General features: G+C 41.3%; 1 long non-coding RNA gene across 1 annotated transcript; it reads left to right on the forward strand.

Annotated features, from left to right (window-relative positions):
* The first annotated feature begins 282 nt into the window (after nucleotides 1-282).
* LOC123060056 (uncharacterized) lies at nucleotides 283-4649 on the forward strand. The gene is made up of 5 exons (XR_006427713.1): nucleotides 283-693; nucleotides 1943-2022; nucleotides 2127-2768; nucleotides 2849-2894; nucleotides 4308-4649. It is a non-coding gene; the product is annotated as an uncharacterized lncRNA (long non-coding RNA).
* The last annotated feature ends 521 nt before the right edge of the window (nucleotides 4650-5170 follow it).

Raw genomic sequence — 5170 nt, forward strand, 5'->3', positions numbered from 1 at the left:
CACAGTCGGCTAGAAAAATTTCTAACAGACTGTGGGTCGGGAAACCCGTGTACACTAACTCGTTGTCGGTCGGGAATGGTACAACATATATCATCCAACGGTTGGTCGGGGATTCTATTATGGCCCATCGAACATCGGTCGGTAAATAACCCCGACTGACAGTTGGACGCTAAAGTGGGCCTCGTGAGCCCAAAATTTTTAGCGCCAAACCGGCCCAACCCGCGAAGTTTCCCCCCTCAAAATCAGGATGCCGCCGCCCCACGCTCCATTCGTTCCCCACCAACAAAATCCCTAGATCTCTCCTGTTGCTCCCCACGCACGCCGGCGCCCACGCCTCCGACCGCCGCCCCGCGCCGCCCGGGGCTACCGCCGGTCTATCCCACCGCTGCCCCACGCCGCCCTTCCTCTGTAGCACCGCCCCACGCTGCCCTTCCTCTGTAGCACCGCCCCACGCTGCCCTGTCCCTACAGCGCAGCCCAACTCCGTCCCGCCTCTCTCCGCCGCCGGCTCCACACCCTCGTGATCTCTCTCCGGTTGGCCGCCTCTTTCCAACATCCCGGGCCCGACCTCCCCATCTCCACCTTCCAGCTCACGAAGACACACGCAGCGGCAAATTTGGATGGGGGCAGCGTGCGCCTGGGCAAGGGCATCTCTCTCTGTCTTTGGCTGGGCAGGGGCACAGAAGCGGCTGAGGTACAAGCTCCTCCCTCCATACATTCCTCTGTCTTTGGTCCAGTTATTTTGCCGCATCAATTTTGTATTACAAAGTTTGTTAAGAGATGAACTGGGAGTGAAGGAGTTTGTTGTGGATGACTCCGTTATTTGCCCCTTCAGTACTCTGTTGGTAGACGCTGTTTATGTAGATTTAATATTTTTTATAGTACTGAGTTATGTTAGATTTAATTTTTATTACAGTACTAAGTTCTGTTGGCAGCCTGCAGCTTCTTTGTCAAAAAATGTGAAAATAACTTGGTTCTCTCGAAAGTGAAGCTTCTTTGTAGCACCAATGGATGTGTTTCTAGTGTTTGTGCTGCTCCAGCTAATCACATTTCTGGGATGAGTTCACGACAATGGCGCGTCAGCATACCGCCATCCAACTGCCCAAATACTCAACTTTTTCTTACAGAAATCTTCTTCATGCTTTACTTTCTTACTGAATTTTTCTTCATGCCGCCCAAGAAAAACAACAGAACAATAGTTCTTACTTCCTTGAAAGATGGCTCAAGACAAACATAGACAGCCTTGTGACATGGTTGTCTTGCTTTCCTTGTTTCACTTCATTTTAGTGTACACCACTTTGCTGGAGAACCACATCCAGCCGGAGGAAAGAACCATGGAATCACAATGCAGAACTCCCGCTGCATAGTTCTTGCTTCCCGCCTCTCAAAGAAAAGGACCTGGCCCACAATGGCCTGAATCAAGCTCATCTTGAATCTTGGTATCATATAGACATATAGATAGGTTTATTATTGTCATGTTTCCCTGCAAGCAACTACAACCAAAATTAACCTAGAAACTAACACTATGCAGACTGATTATGCTGCATACAAAAGATATTGTGGATTAGTATATGCATTTCTTGTTATAAATATTTTTCCATTTGTTGTTATAAATATTTTTCCTATACAAATTCCAAAGGACCAGAGCAGTCACCATGATTGTCAAATTTCCTTCAATGCCAAGGTCAAATATTGTGTGGAAACATTTATGATGCAATAATCACTTCTGCTACTGAAACTTTGCATCTGACCGGACTATACAGTGCCAAGATGTCCTCCATGGGGTGGGGTAATATAACTGGTGGCACAAACTTACTTTTACAACTAAGGGGCAAACAATGGGCATACGGGCCAAACAATGGATCGCAATAGGATGTAGCACAAGCCTCTCGGTTCTCTCTATACATATGACCTGACATTCATCTCTCTCATTTTTTCTGCAGTTAAACAGAGGACAACTGTTTGTAACATTGAGCCGATGAAGAGAAGTAGCAGAATATTCGACGCCACCTTAGTGCATAAGGTGTGTGGAGTGTCCAATGTTTATTTTTTCTTTTAGTATATGATTTTCTTGATGTAGTGCCTCATAAGTCTTGAGTTTGATCCACTAATATTTTCTATTTTCAGCGATGTACTCATATAGTGTGTCTTTTGCTGGAGGAAAAATGGCAAGCGCAAGCGGAAAAGCTAAAGATGGTGGGGTCACGGAGGAACAACTGAAAGCATTTGAGTATAAATACAGAAAAGTAGGACCAGAGAACAAAATGAAGCAAGTCATCCTGCTGAATCAAAACTATAGTATATCCATCCACATATCCTAACTGTAGTATATCCCTGCAGCACACTCTGTTATGGGCATAAATAAACACATATGCATGTATTCATTATCAAAACACAAACAATATATATGATAACAAAACAGTAGGCAGTGATGTTGTCAACATGTCTAGTCATCATAAATCTCCTTACCTTTTTTCTTATAGTCTCGCAGTGCTATCACCAAAAAGAATCGCTCCAATGAAGTGCCTCATACATCCGGGAGCAAGAGTCACAAACAATATATATATATATATATATATATATATATATATATATATATATATATATATATATATATATGTGATAATTTTCTTGTAGCCTCCTAGATCTTCTTGTGAGGTTGTTGTCAATGTTGTGATCACAAGGGATGCAACACTGCCTTATGAATATGATGGTTTACGATTTGTCGCCGATGCTATCACAAGGTCCATTGCATGGCCATCTAGCAAGGTAATCACCAACAATATGTGTTTTGTCTACTTGGCTCAAATTGTTTGACGTGTCATACTGATTCATGATCACTTTGGTAGATGAAACCCTACAAGCCAGGGGCATCTTCCTCATCCCACCACTAAGGTATTTATGTGATTCACTATTTATGTGATCATGCTGTTATCATGACCACTTGGTACTGTACAAGAGCTTCTTCTTGGTGCTCCCTAGCTAGCTCAAAGTGCATGAAGAGTGCATCATGTAATCTGGTCATCATGGAATTTATCATGGAATCCTAGCTCAAAGTGAATGAAGGTTCCATGATGACCAGATTCCATAAGTTAATCTGGACATAAGTTTGTTGTGGAATCCTTGCTGCTAGTTATGTAGTAATAGTTGCTTCCCTATGTTCATTTAGGCACAGTTTGGATGCAAAGTTTTTTTAATAGCACAGTTTCTGTAAAAAAAACTGCACTTTTGAAAATACTTTGATGTGTTTGGTCCAAGTATATACCATGGTTCTACAAATTGTAATATCCCCAATGTATCTATTGCTGCCAGCAGGAACATAGCATTATGTTTTTTGTGTCCATGCATCTATTGCTGCCACCAGGAAGATAGCAACATCCCTTTTAGTACCATTCAATTTTATGGCCACTACTGAAGAGTAAACAAAGATAATTGAAATACTGTACTTCTCACATGGATAGAAAACACCAGTAAGGTGTATCTCTAATACTTAGCTATATGGTACCAGTTCCCTAGAAAACAAGTTATATGCCCACATAGCTCTAGCTCTTTCTTGTGTTTAAGAAATAAAAATTACATTTCAATTACGCCTCTTAAACCACCCTCCGTGTTAATCTTGTCTGAGGTATTCTCTTACAGAAAGTCAAGTCAAACATCAACAGATGACAGATGCATGTGAAACCTATAGTCTGGACTTCCCTTCGCTTTTTATGTCTCATATTCTTTCTCTCTTGCACATCTCTGATGGTGGTGGAAAGACAACATTTGTTTATTTCATTATCGATAAGAAAACGTGAGAATATATCTTTTCTTCATCATCATTGTCGAAAGGTTGCTAGTTCTTAGCTTCTTGTAGTTATAACTAGACGAGTGTAGCAGTCAACATAGCTACAGCTACAACATTTGTTTATGTTCCCTGTTATGCAGCTTGACATGAATTATTTTCAGTTTCACAGCATAACATAAATCGTCAGTGCACAACATTTTTTTAACCCTGTGATATAAATCATGTGAAGATAGTCATGAAATGGTTTAATCATCCGATTATTTCTCAAAACTTAGGGTCGCGTCTCCTTGTCAACTTTGGTTATTCTTAGTTTGACACTTTCGTAAGGATCCGAAGTTTACAGGCCTGCAAATCAAACTTATTCACCTCAAAGTTAACTGGTTGTATATTAATTCGGTTTCTATGTTCCATGCCTGATGCTCTTTACTCTCAAGTTGAACAGGTAGTACAGTAGTACTCACTGAAAAGGAAATTTCATCCGCTTGCATGTATATTAATTGTATGCTTTTTTGTCTTTCCAGGTTGCTGTCAGGTTGTGTACGGAAGACAAGAGGAACAAGAAGGAACCATGAAGTTGTCAGTTTGCGTCAACTAGATATCTTTTGTAATGGAGCAAAACCAATGCATCTTGTAGCTACCATTTTGTAAAGGATATCTTGTAACGTAGCAAGCATTGAACCGTGGGACATGCATCTATCATTTTATAAACATATCGGGTGTTTCGGTCACCCAGGAAAATGTTTCCTCTTATTTAGTTACCTCTATTATGAGAATTATAAGTGTTATTTTTGTTTGGTTCTGGTTTAATATTTGAGAGTACATGCAAGTTATTGTAACTTGATAGATAATGATGAGATATGTAATCTGATTGATATTGTTTTGATAATGTAATATGCCAAACACCATTGGCAAAGTGCAGATGAACTGTCGGTCGGCAAAAGGAATCACCGTCCTACCGTTGGTCGGGAAAGGTTTATGGAAGGGCCAATGGAAAGTTGGTCGGCAAAGATATTGCCGTCAAATAGTCGGTCGGGAAAGGTTTGTAAGAGAAAATCGGTCGGGAAAGGTTCTTGGCAGGGCCAACAGAAAGTCGGTCGGTAAGTTTCGTATAGCCATCCGATAGTCGGTCAGGAAAGATATGTCGGTCGGGAAAAGTCTTTCCTGTCTGGACTTTCCCCAACAGATTGTGTTGGTCAGCAAAAGTCTTTCCCGACCGACTGTTTGTCAGCGGAAGTTGTTTTCCCAACCAATCTGTCTGTTGGGAAAGTAGTGTCATGGTGTAGTGAATTCTGGTGTTGATCATGTTTTGCTCTAGGGAGAGGTTTAGTCAACAGATCTGCTACATTCAGGTCTGTATGTACTTTACAAATATCTATGTCTCCAT

Source organism: Triticum aestivum, chromosome 3A (genome assembly GCF_018294505.1).
Source record: "Triticum aestivum cultivar Chinese Spring chromosome 3A, IWGSC CS RefSeq v2.1, whole genome shotgun sequence".
In the NCBI taxonomy this organism is placed as follows: Eukaryota; Viridiplantae; Streptophyta; class Magnoliopsida; order Poales; family Poaceae; genus Triticum; species Triticum aestivum.